The following is a 21,730-nucleotide window of genomic DNA, read 5'->3' as shown; positions in this document are numbered from 1 at the left end:
ATTCTGGAAGGCGACGGTAAAACATATGCAAAGGTACTCTCCAAAATTGTGGCGGTGGAGCTTATGAATATTAAACAAAACCAGAATTGCAACGGCTTTCATTTACTGCTACAAAATTAAAACTAAATAGTAGCAACCTGTGGCAACATTAACAAGAGAAAATCATATACAAATAAACAGTAGAATAGTAACCACTGGCGGCTTTACTCCCCTTGGCACATCCGAAAATTTAATAACCTCACAAGAAATTTACTTATAATCGCAGAATGCCTAGTGATTGTCATTTGGTTAACAGAAATAACTCAGTACAGAAAGAAAAAGCACCACGTCTGTGGACGAAGTTGAAAGAAAACTGTACATTAAGGACAAAATGTAACCGGGTTTTGAAAAATTGTCTCTCATTTCCCTACGCCTCGCCTTGCAGCAGCGGCACGATCTCACCGTAATGCTGCAGGTGATGGCTCAAGTGTCCAGAATTGATCATTGGTGGAACCAATGACCCTCACCAGTGGCTAAGTCCAGATCATTCCAAAATGTTTCTACGACCTCAGTCCAACGGCTCAGGCAGCTCTGTGGCAGTTCTCAGTGTCGAAGTCGGATGGCAGAGGCTCCGGTTCTTGATCTTGATCGTAGAACTCTACTTTCCCTCCTGACTTCCAACTGAATGGCAAGTAAGAGGAAGCCTCAAACTGCCAAATTTTCTGTCTCTGATTGATTAGCTGGGCTCCGAATCTCCCGAGCGGCGACCGATCAAACTGTTCCTTACAGAAACTCACCACCTTCCTCTGTGTTGTCAACCAATGGCTTACATCCTGCCGGCCGCGGTGGCCGTGCGGTTCTAGGCGCTGCAGTCCGGAGCCGCGGGACTGCTACGGCCGCAGGGTCGAATCCCGCCTCGGGCATGGATGTGTGTGATATCCTTAGGTTAGTTAGGTTTAAGTAGTTCTAAGTTCTAGGGGACTGATGACCTAAGATGTTAAGTCCCATAGTGCTCAGAGCCATATGTGTGTGTGTGTGTGTGTGTATGCTTACATCCTACAAAACTAGACCGAAAAACTGTCGTCACTCCCCGTCTTTTTCTCTGGCCAATGAAGTGCTCTGTCTCATCACCGTCCGGTGTCTCTTTCTAACTTAGAGTTTGTTTATGTTGGCCAGTAATGGCAGGTTTCACATCGAATACACTTTGTTTTTCTGCAGAGTCAGAGCGTTCGGCGATCTCCCACAATTTCAAAGGCACAGTGCCAAGCGCCTCCATCTGTGACTGAGGTCTTTATCTTTAGTTTTCTGTGCGTTTCCGGGAAAACCTGCATTTTTCGCCATTTCACGCATAAAGGTACCTTCTAGCTAAAGAAGGTGACTTCTCTATTTGCTCGTAGTAAAACGTCTTCACCAGGCGTTTCTCTACAAAGGATGTTATCTGCGTTTCTATATAACGGCCCAGTTTCCTGCAGTGCTTCCGTATGGCAACAGCCTCTGTGAAGTGGGCAGTGACTTCTCAGATCGCCCTGGTGGGTTTTCCCAGAACTTGTCCCTGGAGTGCGACTCTCTTATGGCTTTCACCGCTGGGCGTGCCTGCTCATCATCTCCTCGCGCTTTCAATGTTTTCCGCTGCTACATTGCATGAAGATGTGGATTAAAAGTAAGAGACCAGCAAGACTACATCACTGGTACTGCGATACATCAATTTTATCGATATAATTTAAGTATCTTGACCAAATGGCAGTTACGAATATATGGCGTGACTGTTCCCAAAAAACTTTTCCATCAAACTGCATACTGACAATGCACCATGTTAGCTCCAACAGTCGACATCTTACATAATGTCCAGTGTAGATTTGAGGATGTGTACTGCTTCCACAGACAGTTTCTCCTGTTGAGTCCGCAAATTATATTTTTGTAATTACATTTGTAGTTTAGAACTTGCAGATCTTGGTTTGCCAAAGGCCCAGAGTCCTGACTGATATATCCCTGGCAGTTAGTGCTGACGCTGTGCGGCCCCGGTAGCTGTGTCAGTGTCAATCTCAAGTGCCCGGGTTCGGTGCCCGGCTGGCTCGGAGATTTTCTCCGCTCAGGGACTGGGTGTTGTGTTGTCCTAATCACCATCATTTCATCCCCATCGACGAGCTAGTCGCTAAAGTGGCGTCAAATCTAAAGACTTGCACACGGCGAACGGTCTACCCGACGGGAGGCCCTAGTCACACGACATTTACATTTTACTGCAGACGCTTTTGACGTCGCACTCAACAAACGACGACAGAGGAATCGCTTTCATTATTGAAGAAGAATTTGTACCAGTCGTGTATCTAATTGCACCTTTCTCTACATCATCAGGGTTGTATGTTATTTAGTACTGAGAGGAAACAAGACCAGAGTACATGCAGTGTTCAGCAAACGCCTCCTAGACGACTCGATACTTTGTGGCATCGGTTATAGAGGGTGATTCCACGATGATTCTGTAAACTTTCATGGATGATGGAGAAGGGTAAAAGTATCAGTGCAAGGTAATGGACCTCGATCCGAAAACGAACTAGTCGAAAGTTACAAGCGAAAATAGTTCTGGTACTTCTGGCAGTAGATACTATACAAGCGTCTTGCTTTTCATATTGTGGGAAGAAGTAGTATGGACCAAAACAAGAAAAAAAGACACCAAGTAAACAAGGGCTCTAATGAGCCTTTCTTAAGAGCTATAAGCATTTGTCCATCTCCGCTACCGTGAAACTTGTGTCTCCTACTGAACAAGTGCTCGTAGCTCTTAAGATATGCTTTTTAGAGCCCAAGTTTTCTAGACAATTTTGTCTTGTTTTGGCTCAAAAATCAGAATTATTTTCACTTATAACGTCCGACTAAGTTGTTTCCGGACCAAGGTCCCTTACTTTCAGTCGGTGCATTTAGCCTTCTCCTTCATCCCTGAAACTTTGTAACATCATCACGGAATCACCCTGTACATCAGTGGCGCTGTCAGTAGTTCAGCAGCAGCGACTGCTGCTCTCAAGATGGAACCTAGGTATAAGTATGTATTTTTCAGCCGTCGAGACGCAAATCAACAAACATTTGCATCTAGTGTTTTTTATTCCAGTCGTTGATCACAATATCAATTCTTTAAACGATGACCGGTTTCAGCCCATAATGACCATCCACAGATCTTTTTTACACCATGTCCTAAAGTGATAAGGCCATAATGGCATCGTCAAAACATGTAAATATAATCAGCACAGCATCGTCACATAGATCTAAAACATGGTGTAGAATAGGCCACATCGTCCACACAGTATGCCGCAGTTGGTGAAACATTTGCATGTCCGTGATACCCACCTACCTCAACCCATTCGGTCAGCTCTTCTGCAAAAGGTGAGCTAGGCGGCCAAGTGGAGTGGTGAGTGCCAGTTTGTTAGGCGAAAATTTCGTAATGCTGTCGTCATTTTATTTATATTCTGCCGTTTTTTAGTTGCGAAATAGAATTTGGGTATAATCTTAGAACAGCGTTCCTCAACCTTCCAATTTTCGCGAACCAATTTTCGCTCATAATTTTCAGTACCCCCTGCCTCCTCCTCTCCTTCCCAATCTCTTCCTCATACGATAACAATTTTTATATATAATATATTATGAGTATTTCGACGCTAAAAGTTCAAATTACCAAAAATAAGTAAATTTATTGTTATTTCGCAATACTGATCCGTATAATGACTAACTCTGAACTGAAGGCCGTCTTTTACTCTCTGTCTTACAGGCAGCGAGCGAAATGTTGGTGGACTAGGTCAGGCGAGTGCGGGGTGCAGAGTGAAAGAAGCATGTCCGCTGCAAACCAGGCCCAAAGAAGTCACTAATAACAACTAAACTTGTTTTTAATTTACTACTGAAAAGTTAATTAATAAGTTTTTTGTGCAGTAGCGTACAGTCCTATTTATAAGTGTATTATATCAATGTATATGTGAATTTTAATATATTTTTACGTCAGACTGTATTTTGCTTTGCTTTGGCTTCCTTTCAGTAAAGTAATGGATTTTTTCTTATCAATAAAAAGCTCCCCCCTCCATTTACTATTAACAATCCCTCCTAGGGTGGTTTAGAATCGCTGTCTTAGTGTATAAATTCCGTCACCAAATGAAAAACTGATTGTTAAGCTGCTAGACGCGAACAAGATTGTCTTATTTTCGAAGCATCTTCATTGGATATTGTTCTTGTCACATGTATACTGAAATGGATTTCTGCATTGTTGTTCTATGTAGTGCAGGCTGTCCTTTTCTTGGCGTCTGCGTGCATATTTAACAGTTATACACTGCGGATCATTAGAAATCATTATCAAGAAGGATAGCAAATTACGAAACTTTTCTCAGTGTGAGATTACACGAAAGTAGGAACTTAAATATATTCAACGTTTCGCGGCCCTGTCAGCAACTGTATAGATATTAATTTTAATTTTAATAATCAACAGCCCCAGTTACACCGTTTACCTAGAATTTACCTAGGTTTCAGTCGGGATAACCCAACGTTCTTCAGAATAACAGTAACTACCGTTTGTCCGTAGTGGAAATCGTCAAGCTAAAACTACAAATCCATAAATTATCGTCAGACTATAGAACTTATCTGGAACTGCCTCGGCCCCACTTCGCGACCGCGATGCGGCAGCCACTAGTGCTATACTGGAACTCGATTCTTGTGATAGGACGTTCCATTCCTCTACCAGTGCGGTTGACAACTGCTGGACGGCCGATGCTGCATATGGACGTGCTGCAGAACGGCTCCCCTATCCATTGCACACGTGCTCGAAGGAACGCGCGAGCCAGTCCATTAGTCGAACATTCTCTCGTTGCCCGAACTACTCCAACTGCACCGTCCGATGCGGTCGCGCATTGTCACCCATAAAAATGAAGGCAGGGTCGATTGCACCCTGAAAAGACGCACATGGAGAAGGACTACAGTGCAACGATAGCGTCAACGGATGAGAGTACCTTGCTCAAGGATTTGGAGGTCAGTACGCCCATGCAACATTATGCCTCCGCATATCATAACTGTTGCTAAGCAGGAATGGCTAGAGGACAAATGTACGGATTTAGAAGCATATTTCACTAGGTGAAACGTAGATACCGCCCACAGGAAAATTGAAAAGGTCTTTGGGGGAAAGAGAAACAACTATACGAATATCAATACCTCCGATGGTGAACTAGTCCTAAGCTGAGAGGTGGAAGGAGTACGTAGAAGGTCTATAGAAGGGAGATGAACTTTAAAGCAATATTATAGAAGGACAAGTGGATATAGATGAAGTTGAGATGGGGCATATGGTACTGCGAGAAGAATTTGACGAAGTTCTGAAAGATATCGGAACAAGGCCCCGCTGGTATATGATGTCCCGTTAGAACTATTGACAGCCCCGGGAGAGCCAGCCATGACAACACTTTGGTGTGTAATACGTATGAGACAGCATAAATATCCTCATAATTCAAGAAGACTATAGTAATTCCAATTCCAAAGAAAGCAGTTGTTGACAGATGCGAAAATTACCGAACTATCAGTTTAATACTGCAAAATATTAACACGAATTCTTTGCAGAAGAATGGAAAAAACTGGTAGAAGCCGACATCGCGGAAGATCAGTTTGAATTCCGGAGAAATGTAGGAACGCGTGAGGCAATACTGACCCTACGACTTATCTTAGCAGATAAGTTAAGGAAAGCAAACCTACATTTAAAGCATTTGTGATATACAGGAAGCTTTTCAGAATGTTGAGTGGAATAGTCTCTTTGAAATTCTAAGGGTAGCAACGGTAAAGTATAGAGAGCGAAAGGCTACCTACGACTTGTACAGAAACCAGATGGCAGTTGTAAGAGTCGAGGGGCTTGAAAGGGGGGCACTTATTGAAAAGAGAATGAAACAGGGTTACAGGCTATGCCGAATCTTATTCAATATTTACACTGAACAGTCCGCTCCCGGTAGCTGAATGTTCAGAGTGACGGATTGTCAATCCTCTGGCCCGGGTTCGATTCCCGGCTGGGTCGGGGAATTTCCTCCACCCAGGGCCTGGGTTTGTGCTGTCCTCATCACCATCGTATCATCCTGATCGACTGCAGGTAGCCGAAGTGGCGTCAAATTGAAAATCCGGCACCCGGCGAACGGTCTGCCCGACGGGGGGCCCTAGTCATACGATTAAATAAATAAATAAAATACACTGAACAAGCAGTAAAGAAAACCAAAGAAAAATTTGGAATAGGAGTTAATGTTCAGGGAGAGGAAATAAAAACTTTGAGGTTTGTGGATGAGCCGTAGTTCTGCCAGAGACAGCAAAGGACTTGGGGGAGCGGAATGGACAGCGTCTTGAAAGGAGGATGTAAGACAAACGTCGAGAAGTGCAAAACGAGGATAATGGAATGTACTCTAATTAAATAAGGCGATGCTAATGGAGTCAGATCAGGAAACGAGACAAAGTAGCAGATGAGTTTTGCTATTTGAGCAGCAAAATAAATGATGACGACGGAAGTAGAGACGATATAAAATGTATACTATCAATGGCAAGAAAAGGATTTCTGGTGAAGTTTGTTAATATCTAATATAGATTTAAGTGTCAGAAAATCTGTTCTGAAAGTATTTGTCTGGAGTGTGGCCACATATATGGAAGTGAAACATGGGTGATAAACAGTTTAGATTAAACGAGAATAGCAGCTTTAGAAATACGGTGCCATAGAAGAATGCTGAACAGAATAGGTTAGACCAGGGCTTCCCAACGTGTGGTCCGCGGACCCCTTAGGGGACCGCCGGCTCTTTCTAGTGAGTCCGCGGCCACCTTTCACCAAATCGTGTGAAATAATGAGTAAAATTATTGAATAAAAATGTGAAAATCAAATTCATCACCATTTTTGCCCGTATGAAACACATGTGTACTTTTATTTCAGGTCGTATTCCCAAGCAGCCTTTGCGGTTCCTAAGTGAGAACGCATACACAATTTAGTGCCGGAGAATGCGTCTTCTCTGATCGACTGTTTCGCAACAATACGGGGGTCGTTTGAGCGCTGGATCACGGCGCTAGATGCGCTGAAACCTTTTATGGAGCGAGCTTTGTCGACCAATCACAGCGCTCGCTGCCACGTATGCGGCCCCAGGCATCATTAAATATTAAACTTGCTTTGTCAGTGCACTACCTATTTCATAAGTCGATTTTTGACCAGTTTATTACTTCTAACATGGATCGGTGGCTGAAGTCAGGATCATTGAAGAAGGATGCAGTTTCTCCATCGCCTTCACAACAAGGGAAGTTTCCAGTTGCAATAAATGAGGAGGGAGGACGACCAAAGGAAGAACAATCGCAAGAAGCTCCACAGCCGGATTTATTATGTGAAAACGCTGCAAGTACTCCATTGGTTGCAATATCCTGTGGAAGTGGAATAACCAAGAAGCGTAAGTACAACGACAGTTATTTAGCAATGGGCTTTATGGAGACAAAGTAGGGCGCGAGTCCTTCCGAACAGTTCAATGGTTCCAGTTAAATTGCGTCGTCATTTTGAAGGTACTCATCCGGATTTCCAGGCTAAAGACATCGATTTCTTCAAAAGGAAGAGTGCTGAACTAGCTGCTTCTCAGCATTGAATGAAAACGCATGCAAAGCTAAATAATGAAAATTCATTAAAAGCTTCTTTCTTAGTCAGTTATCGAGTGGCAAAAACAGGCAACTCTCATTCCATTGCCGAAATCTCATAAATCCGTGTGTTAATGGCATTATTTCTTGCATGCTACACGAAAAGGCAGTAAAGCTTGTATCTTCAGTGCCATTATCAAACAATACTGACAAGAGACGCATTGTTGACATGTCAAATGATGTGAAAGACACTCTTCTTTCTCGCATCCAACACAATTCATTTTCTCTGCAGATATATGAATCCACTGATGTTGCAGGGTTAGTGATTTTATTGGCTTTTGTCCGTTATGAATATTCTGTATGTTTTGAGGAGGACCTCTTATGAGGTGCATTCAAGTTCTAAGGCCTCTGATTTTTTTTTCTCTGGACTGGAAAGAGATAGAAACATGCGCATTGGTTTAAAATGAGGCCGCGTTCATTGTCAATACGTCCCAGAGATGGCAGCACCGTACGTCAGATGGGATTTTACCGCCAGCGGCGAGAATGACAGCTGTTTTAAATACTTAAAATGGTGACGTTCTCCTTACTTGAACAGCGTGCAATCATTTGTTTTCTGAATTTGCGTGGTGTGAAACCAATTGAAATTCATTGACAGTTGAAGGAGACATGTGGTGATGGAGTTATGGATGTGTCGAAAGTGCGTTCGTGGGTGCGATAGTTTAATGAAGGCAGAACATCGTGTGACAACAAACCGAAACAACCTCGGGCTTGCACAAGCTGGCCTGACGACATGATCGAGAAAGTGGAGAGAATTGTTTTGGGGGATCGCCGAATGACTGTTGAACAGATCGCCTCCAGAGTTGGCATTTCTGTGGGTTCTGTGCACACAGTCCTGCATGACGACCTGAAAATGCGAAAAGTGTCATCCAGGTGGGTGCCATGAATGCTGATGGACGACTACATGGCTGCCCGTGTGGCATGTTGCCAAGCAATGTTGACGCGCAACGACAGCATGAATGGGACTTTCTTTTCGTCGGTTGTGACAATGGATGAGACGTGGATGCCATTTTTCAATCCAGAAACAAAGCGCCAGTCAGCTCAATGGAAGCACACAGATTCACCACCACCAAAAATATTAAGGTAACCGCCAGTGCTGAAAAAAATGATGGTGTTCATGTTCTGGGACAGCGAGGGCGTAATCCTTACCCATTGCGTTCCAAAGGGCAGTACGGTAACAGGTGCATCCTACGAAAATGTTTTGAAGAACAAATTCCTTCCTGCACTGCAACAAAAACGTCCGGGAAGGGCTGCGCGTGTGCTGTTGCACCAAGACAACGCACCCGCACATCGAGCTAACGTTACGCAACAGTTTCTTCGTGATAACAACTTGGAAGTGATTCCTCATGCTCCCTACTCACCTGACCTGGCTCCTAGTGACTTTTGGCTTTTTCCAACAATGAAAGACACTCCCCGTGGTCGCACATTCACCAGCCGTGCTGCTATTGCCTCAGCGATTTTCCAGTGGTCAAAACATACTCCTAAAGAAGCCTTCGCCGCTGCCATGGAATCATGGCGTCAGCGTTGTGAAAAATGTGTACGTCTGCAGGGCGATTACGTCGAGAAGTAACGCCAGTTTCATCGATTTCGGGTGAGTAGTCAATTAGAAAAAAAATTGGAGGCCTTAGAACTTGAATGCACCTCGTATTGTGCAGACCACTAACTGCCAACATAACAGGTGCGGAAATATTCCGTCTATTGGATGATTTTTTTAAGGACTAAAGAAGTTTCATAGTCTAATTGCATAGATGTGTGCACAGCTGGTGCAAAAGCTATGACGGGTCCTACAGTCGGAGCAATAACGAAAATAAAAGAAAGCGCCAAGAATTGCAGCAGTAGTCATTGTGCTCTTCACAGATACGCTTTAGCTACGAAACAAATGCCTGTTTCGTTCAAGAAAGCTTTAGACGAATCGATTCAAATCATTAACTACATAAAGTCAAGGCTGTTGAAGTCAAGACTTTTCACAATACTGTGTGAAGATATGGGAAACCTTTATCGTTCCCTGCTTCTCCACACAGAAGTGAGGTGGCTCTCTCTGTTTGTACGGATTAAGATTGGAAGTCTTAGCTTTCCTTTTGGAGCATAACACCAAATTAGCAGACCTTATTAATGACGAAAATTGGCAGTGTATACTTGCCTATTTGTCAGATATTTTCTCCAAAATGAACGAAATGAATATTTCATTCCAAGGGGAAAGTGCAACGAAGGTCACTGCTACTGAAAAAGTTCAAGCATTCAAGAGGAAAATCAATTTTTGGGCAGAGAGTGTCCAGAAGCGGTAGGTCGAGAGTTTTCCTATTCTCAAGGAGTTTTTGAAAAACAAAACATTGACGCTTGGGAAAAATTTTTTTCATCAAATCCTGGAACACCTCCGAAGCTAGATGTCATTGTTGGAGCATTATTTCCCAACAGCTGAAGAAGAGAGAAGCTGTAGAAATACGAATGGGTGGTCAACCCATTCACTGTATCCAAAAAGCCGAACATTCTATCATCAAATGAATATGAGTTGTTGATAGAAATTGCCACAGACCCTACCTTGAAATAAAGTTTTGACATTGACGGTTATTCACACTATTAGATCCGTTTGGATAACAAGAAATACTACCCCCTTGTTGAAAAGGCAAACGTGTACTTCTTCCATTTGCCACAACATACATGTGTGGACCTGGATTCATGCTCAGTGAACATACCTGAACTATAACTCTGTAGGAATTTTGTTTCTGTCTTCTATCATTTACAAAATAATTATTAATTGAATTCTGTTGGCATTGATATTTTTGTTACGAAAAGTAAAATGATCTATAATGCTAATTTCTTTTCTTCATAATATATTCCGTCCCCTCAGTTAAAAATATGGCCTGCCTATACTTCAGTTACAATTACTTGCTATTACTCTGACACTAAATTGTGGCAACTGGGTGCAGCGTAAACAAATGAGGACTTTTCATGTGCCACCTTGTAAAAGGTAAACCTCCTCTGCCAGAATTGTTTCCATTGAGGTAAAACGTCTTACGTTCTGTGAAATGCTTTGTCTTCTTATATAGAAATAAGAGTGTATGTTTGTTTTCCTAATTTGCTTATAGTCAAGGCTGACTGCCACAAGATAGTGTCCAAGTAGTAGTTGAAGTTGACAGCTGTGGCTAAACCGTTGCCACGCCGCCTTCCAGTTGCCAGCTACCAATGACTGTACACTGTTGCAACGCCGCCTGCTAGCTGCCGGCTATGGACTGACAGCTGCCGTTCAGTAGATACGTAAAGACGTGAAAATAACTAGACTTTGCGAGCTGTTTACATGGGCACGAAAATCGATTGTGGAACTGGAAAACGGCTTTATAAAAGCAGATTTCCAGAATAGATTTTGAAGCGTTTACCTGACCATCCAAAAGCGGAACTGGGACATCGGCTTACAAAATCCGGTTTTGGAAACGAATGTAAACTGAGTGAATGTATTCCCACACATTGCACAACAGATGTTACAATAGTCCTTTAAAGGCAATTCCTTGGCCTCTTTCCTTTCGCGATGTGTTTGTACCCGAATCATGGATCTGCCTTTTTTCCTCACAGCCGCGTGGGATGGCCGCGCAGTCAAAAAGGCGCCATGTCGTCGTGGACTGTGTGGCCGCTCCCGCCGGAGGTTCGAGTCCTCCCTCGGGTATGCGTGTGTGTGTGTTTTGTTCTTAGCGATGTATGCTCATTACACAACAGTAGCCAAACAGTGGAAGTGAACAGACCATAAACAGCAGCTTGTCAACAGCGAACAGTTTCGACGTGACGTTGACTGCTCTTGGAGGAAGGCAGCTCCAACGTGTGAAATGTCAGTTAGCAAGTAATTTTAAACAGGCTATAGTGTGTTGAACAAAGGGAGTATATCCACTAGTAAGTGTCTGGATACAGTGGGAATGCAAATTGGATCGTTGATTTCAAGTTGTTTTCATTCATCTCTACTAAACCAAACACTATTGATACTTCGGGCGGGGGTGGGGGGGTCATTGGGAACATGGCACTTGCACTAAGAAGCTTTCAGTTACCATGGGTTTCGCTCTGAAATTTAAAGTTACTGTGCTCTTGACTGACTAGGGGTCCGGCATGGGTTTTCAACCGAAGGAGGGGTCCGCCAGCTGAAAAGTTTGGGAAGCCCTGGGTTAGACAAAACATTTGTGTCACAACTTGACCAAAAGGAGGGATCGGTTGATAGGACATGTTCCGGGACATCAAGGGGTCACCAATTAAGTACTGGCGGAAGTGTGGGGCGAGGGGGAGCTGTGTGTGTGTGGGGGGGGGGGGGGGGGGAGGAGGGAAGTTGTAGAGCGAGACCAACAGACGAATACAGTAAGCATATTAAGAAATATGTAGGCTGCAGTAGTTATTCGGAGATGAAGGACCTCTCACAGGATAGAGTGGCGTGCACAGCTGCATCAAACCAGTCTTCGGACTGAAGACCATAACAACATACCAATACATCTGAACCACCAAAACGATGCTATTGGGACAATGTACTAATGATTGACATATCCAACAACGCAATTTGGCGTTAGTTCCGCCTTCATAATGTTAACAAACATGGTCCGGGTTCACAGACACGTAGAATTTTTAAAGGACATCATATTCGCCCTTGACTGCAGAAATTATTTATTCCACAATTTCAGTTTCGGCCTTTGGGCCATTTTCGAGTGGTACTGGTACAGTGAAAAGGCTTGTTATTAACGATGACATGTGTACATGTCGGAGGATTTTAAAGTCTTACATGCGCTGATGCAAAATATTTTGCAGTAGCACTTGAGAAAGGCCCAAACGCCGAATTAGAAATTGTGAAATAAATAATTTCTGTATTCTCTTCTACAAAGTGTAAACCACTAGCAATGAAGAGAAATGTATCAGTGACCATGTCTGTTTTTTACTCGCTTCTGTTATCAAATACTTGAGTTTTTCAGATTTCAGTAAACAGACTGATCGTAGCACTAATGTCCTGAAGCAAGTTGTGACAGAAAAAATAACGAAAGAGTAGTTTTTGTTTTTTAAAATAAAGTGAAAGCTGATTCTGTAAATCAGTATGGCTTACTGAAGGCTATAATGCACCGATAGCATTGGGAACGGAAAGCTGGTTGAAGCCAGACGTTAATGACAACAAAATCCTAAGTTCAGACTGGAATGTTTATCGTAAGGATAGGTTACTCGCCAAAGGTGGCGGCATGTTTATTGCAGTAAAAAATTCGATAAAATCCAGCGAGGTCATCACTGATTCCGAATGTTACTTAATCTGGGTGAAACTGAGTATCAAAGAACGGGCAAAAATGGCGATATTATGCTTTTGTACATCACCTGGATCAAAATCTGTAATTGTAGAGCGCTTCAAACAGAACTTACTGAATATCATTAGTAATTTTCCTGGTCATGCCGTAGTAATAGGGGGTGACGTCAACTTGCCAGGTATAGACTGGGAGTGTTATGCCATCAAAACGTGCGAGAAACAGAGAATCGTGTCGCATTGTTCTGGATGTCTTGTCCGAAAATTACCTTGAACAGATAGTTAGAGAACCAACTTCTGAGCGCAACGTCTTAGACCTCCTGGCAACATACAGACTTGAACGCGTCGAATCAGTTAATGTAGAGGACGGTATCAGTGATCATAAGGTTGAGACAGCATCTATGACGACGGTTCGTACAAGGAATGTTAAGAAGGGTAGGAAGATATATTTGCTCAGCAAGGGCGACAGGACACAAATTTCAGAATATATCAGCAGTCAGCATCAAACTTTTGGTGATGAGTACGAAGATGTGGAGAACAAATGGAAAAAATTCAAAGGCATCGTTCAATATGCCCTAGACAAGTATGTTCCGAGTAAAGTTTTAAAGGATGGGAAAGATCCACCACGGTTTAATACCCGTGTTAAAAAAGCGCTACGTAAACAAAAAGCACTTCATCTCACATTCAAGAGAGAAGCGTTCAATGATTTTGAAAGTTAGACGTTGTCAACCGATCTGAGTAAAAAACCCTAAGAGATTTGGTCGTAGGTAAAATCAGTAAGTGGGTCAAAATCATCTGTTCATTCTCTCAGTGATCACACCGGCACCGGAACGGAAGACAACTGAGAGAAGGCCGAAATACTGAATTTGGTCTTCCGAAGATGTTTCACCGTGGAAGAACGTAACACTGTCCCTCCTTTCAATCGTCGTGTGAACGTAAAAAAGGCAGATACTGAGATAGCCGATCGCGGAATGGAAAAATAGCTACAATCGCTTAGTAGTGGAAAGACTTCAGGACCAGATGAGATACCTTTAAGATTCTATAACGATTATGCGAAAGAACGTGCTCCCTTTCTAGCAGTAATTTATCGCAGGTCGCTTGAGCAACGAAAGGTACCTAACGACTGGAAAAAAGCGCAGGTCATTCACGTTTTCAAGAAAGGCTGTAAGACAGATCCTCACAGTTATAGACCCATATCGTTGACGTCAATCTGTTTTAGAATATGGAACATGTTATACGTTCAGGAATTATGAGGTTCTTGGAAAATGAATATCTCCTCTATAAAAATCAACATGGATTCCGCAAACATAGGTCCTGCGAAACTCAGTTCGCTCTGTTCCTCCACAAGATCCACAGCGCAATCGACAAAAGCGCTCAAATTGATGCCGTATTCCTTGATTTCAGTAAGGCATTTGGCACCGTCCGCATTCCCGTTAAATGAAAACAATACGAGCTTACAGAGTATTGGAGCAGACTTGTGACTGGATTCAAGACTTTCTTGCAGATAGAACTCAACACTTAGCTCTTAACTGAACTAAATCGACAGATGTAAAGGTAATATCCGGAGTACCAAAGGGAAGTGTAATAGGACCGCTGCTGTTTACAATATATATAAATGATCTAGTAGAAATCGTCAGATGTTCTTTAAGGCTATTCACAGATGATGCAGTTGTTTATACCAAAGTAGCAACGCCAGAAGATAGTAAGAATTTGCAGCTGGAGACAGCGTCTGCCGTAAAATGTCTAGGCGTAACTATCCAGAGCGCCCTGAAGTGGAATGATCATATAATACAGATTGTGAGAAAAGCAGACACCAGGCTCAGATTCATCGGAAGAATCTTAAGGAAATGTAAGTCATTCACAAAAGAAGTTGCTTATAAGGTGCTTGTTCGCCAGATTCTTGAGTATTGTTCATCTATCTGGAATCCCTATCAGGTAGGACTGGTAGGGGAGATAGAAACATTCCAATGAAGAGCGGCGCGTTTCGTCACGGGATCGTTTAGGTGGCGAGAGAGCGCTACGGAGATACTAAACAAACTCCACTGGCATACGTTACAAGAGAGATTTACTACCGAAATTTCGGGACAGCACTTTTCAGGAGGAGTCGGACTACTTATTACTTCCCCTCACATACACCCCGCGTATTGACCACGAGGAGAAAATTAGAGGAATTAGAGCCAATAAAGTATAACCATTAGGTGGCTTGCGGAGTATGATGTAGATGTAGATGTAGATTCCGCAAATATGTGTGTTTATTGGATGATTAAAAGCTAGAGGACGATTATTTTCCAGTGATATACCTGTCAAACATATGAAATGAAGTCAGACTTCCTCGCTCACAATGAACTATTAATCCCTACTGCAAAGACTCAATATTTATCATTTTATTGTAATAGTATACGCACTATTTATTATGTATGCTCCTAAACCAGTGCGCATGTGCGGAAATGGGAGATTGTTCAATAGCCTATTAAATGGCTGCGACAGTCAGAATACGATACTCATCTATTTCATTATACTATGTTACAAATTTCATCAGATAATGAATTAAAAATCCGTAAAAAGAAAGTTGTCTACTTCGGGATTGCAAATATTGTTAAGTGTTACTATAACTACGGAAAAATAAACTGTAAAGAAAATTAGCAAATCTGATTTCGTAACAGCTGTTTGGACTATATTCCTTATAATAACAGAATACAAAGTTAAAGAAATGTAATCAACGTCAGTGCAAGTTGTGAGTAAAAAGAGTGTCGATGTCAGAAACGTTATCAGAGATTATTTATGAAAATTTTACGAAACGATGATAGATATATTCTGACACAACATTTGCAAAGCTTACTGGGAAGGAACGTAGGAGCAGCGTAAAAAAATAGAAAACAGTTTACCTAAAAAAACATTTCTTTCGGAAGTTCACACAACAAACGTAGACTTTATAAATTAGTCCCTCATCTTGGAAATAAACTGTTAAGAAAGTAAAGACGTATGCCAAACAAAGATAGGAAAAGTCCACTTTGAGATGCAGCAAGCATGGTTTTGGAGCACTGGCAATATGAAACAAGTAAATAAATAAATACGAGGTGAATCGGAACTGAAACTAAAGAACTACAGGCAAGATTATTGCTGAGAGCAGTTCGGGGAAAATCGGAGGAGCGAAAACTATGAGACCAAGCAGAATGCATATTAATATTTTGCGCAGTGGTGGAAGAGTACTTACACGAGACAAATCTCTAACGGAGAGGTATATGTCAGAATTTTGTGTACACAGTAGCTCCTTTTTTGACAGTGAAAAATTTCGCACGGATTTGAAAATATTCCGATTTACGACTACTTTAAAACTAACGTTTATGTTATGACAGTTGAGCTTTGTTGTCCTATCCTGCTGCGATGCTGTAATACATGCATCGAGTTGGAGAGAAACATAGAATTAAAGTAGTGCACGTTTGTTTATAAACGAACAAAGATGATATGAATGTACTATTTATTTATTCACCTCTAATTTTTTATTTTATTTGGCACACAGAGGCGCGAGATATACATATTTTATGAATAAAAGTCAGTTGAATATTTTTCAGTTTTTTAGCTTTTTATTTCCTCAAGTTGCTTGGTTATCATAACAGTGAGGAATTTCACCAACGACCACCAGCGACACAGATTTTCGTGCTACAGTGGGTTTTTGATATCGCTCGTACGTTGTTCCGTTAATACACCGTAGGCTCGAACATCATTGCGAAAATCCGGGAGGTGGTCTGAGATATTGCTGTACTATTCTTGTCTAAGGGACCCATGCTCTCTGGCGTCTCGCAATACAGAAATAATTTAATTATGTTGTATTTGTTTTATTACTCAGTAACCGTTGTTTCTGTGAAAATACCTACACAGCAACGAAAACCGTAGTAATGCACAAGAAAACCTGTAAGACAAAGCACAGAGTTGTGCAACAACCCTCAAATGTAAAAGTACTGTGAAGTGATTGCGGAAGCAGGTCAGCCCGACGTAGTGTTGGCGCTTATCAACTGCATTCAGAGAAAGCCTACGGGAGAGGCGTGTCAGCCAACACTCTACCAATTCATACGGTTATTCATCACCATCCACATACTATTAATATTACCGGACAGACAAAACCGAGACAAAGCTGAGCTGTACTGATTGCAAACTTCAGAGCGAACAGTTAGGTAGACACATCTCTTATCAACAACAGGTAGCAAGAGTGAATCGAAGACGACCGTTTCCTACCGAGACGTATACTGTCGAAATTTGCACTGCTGCACAGGTAGTTCCACTGCAAAACAGATACATAAGCAAATGGGGCAGTGAACGGTTCATAAGTGAGGTTAAAATTCAGGATGAAACGATATGAATGATAGGATTCGCCGATGACATTGCTATGCTCTATGAAAGTAAGGAAAAAATGAGATTATCGGTAAACATTACATGAAATTTAAAATCCACGAAGTAGAGAAGTGATGTTATGCTGCTATCTTTGAAGAAAAGTAAGAGAAAAGGAGGCTTAAAAAAAAAAAGCAGTCTGGTATAGGGAAAGACGGTATTCCTGGCCAAAAGAAGTCTACTAATTCAACTGTTGGCCTTAACTTCAGGAAAGAGTTTCTATGAATGTACGTTTGGAGTACTGTATTGCATGATAGTCAATCACAGACTGGGAAAAGCGGAAAAGAAATGAATGGAAAAGTTTGAGATGTGGTGCTGCAGAATGATGTTCATCTACATCTACATGGATACTCTGCAAATCACATTTAAGTGTCGGGCAGAGGGTCCGTCGAACCATTTTCACGATTCTCTATTATTCCAATCTCGTATAGCGCGCGGAAAGAACGAAAACCTGTATCTTTCCGTATGAGCTCTGATTCCCCTTATTTTATCATGGTGATCGTTTCTCCCTATGTAGGTCGACGTTAACAAAATATTTTCGCTTTCGGAGGAGAAAATTTTTGTGAGAAGATTCCTCAGCAACGAAAAAGCCTTTGTTTTAATGATGTCCATCCCAAATCCTGTATCGTTTCAGTGACACTCTCTCCCCTATTTCGCGATAATACAAATCGTGCTGCCCTTCTTTGAACTTTCTCAATGTAGTCCGTTAATCCTATGAGGTAAGGATCCCACTCCGAGCAGTAGCACTCGAAAAGAAGACGGACAAGCGAAGTGTAGGCAGTTTCCTTAGAAGATCTGTTGCATTTTCAAAGTGTCCTGCCAATAAAACGCGGTCTTTGGTTAGCCTTCCACACAACATTTTCTATGCGTTCCTTCCAATTTAAGTTGTTCGTCATTGTAATTCCTAGGTATTTAGTTAAATTTACGGCCCTTAGATAGGACTGATTTATCGTGCAACATAAGTTTAACAGATTCCTTTTAGCACTCGTGTTGATGTCCTCACACTTTCCGTTATTTAGAGTCAGTTGCCAATTTTCGCACCGTGTTGAAAATTACTTAGAGTGATGAGTTAGTAAATGAGGCTCTCTGTAGTATCGGTGAGATGAGGATCATCTCGGAATCATTCCAAAGAAGAACGAACTTGTGCTAAGACCTAAACGAATAATATACGAGAATGTTCGGAAAGTAAGGAACGATCGGTGGCGAAATGGAAACCATAGTGAAAATCAAAACTGTTTTCGTTTGCCCATTTAGCTACACCTTCCAGGTACTTCTCTATATAGTCGCCGTTATGACTCAGACGTTATATCAAATTTCCAACACCATCGTCATACCTTTGCTATCCAACAATTCTGTACGCTGGTCTACAGTGAGTAGCCTATACCCAAGTGTTGTATTCATATCCAGCGTTTCATGTGAACAGAGATGATACTCAGAACGAACCAATTAGGTCTGTGTTGTGGGTGATCGAACACTTCCCATCGAAAAGACTGCAGGAGCGTCTTCACTGCCCCTGCAGAGTGCGGCTGAGAATGTCCAAGAGGAAGGAAGTGCATTGCAGTTGTGTTAGGTGGGCTGCATTCATTAAGGCGAAGCCTCGCAGCGGGCCTCCTACTTGGCGGGAGATATCGTTGTTCCAGTCACCTTTACTCGCTCACAGTGCGCTCAGAACTAAGAAGAGCGTCTTGATGCGATCGACGGGCATACTAGAGACACTGCCCAAAACGTCTGTCAAAAGCCTCGTCGGATTTTCACAGTGATTTCATTTCGTGATCGATCGTTCCTCACTTTCCGAATAGCCCTCGTATTTTCAGAATATATTTTGAGATGCTGGTGCTCCAAAGTTCGTAAATGTTTGAAAAATGTCATGACTTACCGCTATGAGGTGCTGATAAAATTTCTTTATTCAATGACCAGTTTTGATCAATGCACCATCATCAGATTCCTATATACCAACTGATTATTATCTGAAACTTATCTGACAACACTGACTTTATATCGCCCACTAAGATGTTATAAATGCTGTTAGGGAACTGTAGAGGCTTAAGACTGTAGGAGGGCAGAGACTGGAAATCCAGCAAACAACGGAAGACGTTTGGACGAAGTTTTGCTCTGAATTGAAGAGGTATGCATAGGAGGGGAAATCGATGCGCTCCACATCAAATCGCTCAGAGTCTGGTGACAAACAACCAGAATACCCACAAAACATCCCTGAACAACCTCTGAAATTTTATCGGTGTATTTCGGTTTCAACGTATATGACATATCATCTCATTAACAAGGGAATGGTCGAATCCGACATATCGAAAGAAGCTCTGAAATTTCTTATGCACCCTAAAGAATACACAGAAAGGAAGACACTGTCACAATTTTACCTGCACTTCTAGTATTTAGAAAAATGGTGAAGATTGCCAAATTGGCAGCTCCCGAGGCAGCTGGAGAAATGTACAGCCTCACCAGAGGTGTATCGGCCAGCGCATACTTAACGTGACAGTCGCTTGCATATCTTTGATTGATAGCACATCGGTAAACAGATAACACTATTAGGTTCGATTGTAAATTGTAAAGCGAATTTAAGTTTAAGTTTCTCTGAAACAATTGTTCAGTTAGTGATCAATCAAATTTGCAACTCATTTAATATCCATAATAATTACCAGCCGCTTTTGTAGGAGCGTAATATAGATAAACTGACTTAATACTCGTTTGGCTTAACGATTAATATTAAGCATTGAGCAAACCAGGTTTTTGCTTCTTAAAATCTGGCTGTCAACTGTATAAATACAAGAAAGACTTGAACGAAAAAATAAATAAGCGCCGAAATAAAACTTGCAGAGCTGTGAAAGAAAAACCACCCGAAACATTTACTGTGAAGAGAGGAAAAAAGTCTCTTTACCATCATTAATGACCAACATAAGCTCCTAAATTCAAGTAAGGAGTTTTCTTCAGGTATGAGTCAAGTCGAGCTCTTGTGATGCAGTGCACGATTGTCGAAGGAGACCTACAAGACTGGACCCGCCGAATCGCAGTTCTGTTGTACATTGTCAAGCCTTCTTTGACCTGGTTACCCAGATTCAAGGAATGTTACGGTGCACGAAGTCGAAAAACAACGAAGTTCACTTCAAATAAAGGTGTAGGTGAGGCGCCATTAAGTCGTAGCTGATGTGAAGACAAAGCTTGCTGCGATCCCCACGTATGCGGTGTCTAAAGCTGATCGGTCAGGTTTGGTGAAAGACCTGGAAGCAAACTGTACTTTATCGTTCATTCATTCACAAAATGAACAAATGTTTGTCTTTGTCTCTCAAACATAGAGAACGGAAATTTTATCTCCACTGTCGAAAATATTTGAAAATGCACGTTAAAACAACTTTCTTTCATGAAGTGTGCCTACTATAAGGAAAAATTTGTTTTAGTTAGTCAAAAGACAGAGTCTGTTGTTCAACCGATTAATGCTATGACATAGTCATATACAATAGTGAGGGTGATGAGTATGAGTGAATTACTGTCTTCATGGAGCTGAAGGCGTTCTTGTTGTTGTGGTATTCAGTCGAGAGACTGGTTTGATGCAGCTCTCCATGCTACTCTATCTTGTGCAAGCTTCTTCATCTCCCTGTACCTACTGCAACGTTCTGAATCTATATAGTGTATTCATCTCTTGGTCTCCCTCTACGATTTTTACCCTCCGCGCTGCCCTCCAATACTAAGTTTGTGATCCGTTTATGCCTCAGAATATGCTCTACCAACCTATCCCTTCTTCTAGTGAAGTTGTGCCACAAATTTCTCTTCTCTTCAATTCTATTCAATACCTCCTCGTTAGTTAAGTGATCTACCCATCTAATCTTCAGCATTCTTCTGCAGCACCACATTTCGAAAGCTTCTACTCTTTTCTTGTCTAAACTATTTATCGTCCACGTTTAGCTTCCATACATGGCTACACTCCATACAAATACTTTCAGAAACGACTTCCTGACACTTAATTCTATACTCGATGTTAACAAATTTCTCTTCTTCAAAAACGATTTGCTTGCCATTGCCACTCTACATTTTATATCCTCTCTACTCCGACCATCATTAGTTATTTTGCTCCCCAAATAGCAAAACTTATTTACTACTTTAAGCGTCTCATTTCCTAATCTAATCCCCGCAGCATCACCCGATTTAATTCGACTACATTCCGTTATCCTCCTTTTGCTTTTGTTGATGTTCATCTTATAACCTTCTTTCAAGACACTGTTAATTCCGTTCAGCTGCGCTTCCAGGTCTTTTGCTGTCTCTGACAGAATTACAATGTCATCGGCGAACCTCAAAGTTTTTATTTCTTCTCCATGGATTTTAATTCCTACTCCGAATTTTTGTTTTGTTTCCTTTACTGCTTGCTCAATATACAGACTGAATAACATCGGGGAGAGGCTACAACCATGTCTCACTCCCTTCCCAACCACTGCTCCCCTCAACTCTTATAACTGCCATCTGGTTTCT

This window comes from Schistocerca cancellata, chromosome 8, assembly GCF_023864275.1.
Source record: "Schistocerca cancellata isolate TAMUIC-IGC-003103 chromosome 8, iqSchCanc2.1, whole genome shotgun sequence".
In the NCBI taxonomy this organism is placed as follows: domain Eukaryota; kingdom Metazoa; phylum Arthropoda; class Insecta; order Orthoptera; family Acrididae; genus Schistocerca; species Schistocerca cancellata.
Note: the sequence above shows the minus strand (reverse complement) of the source record.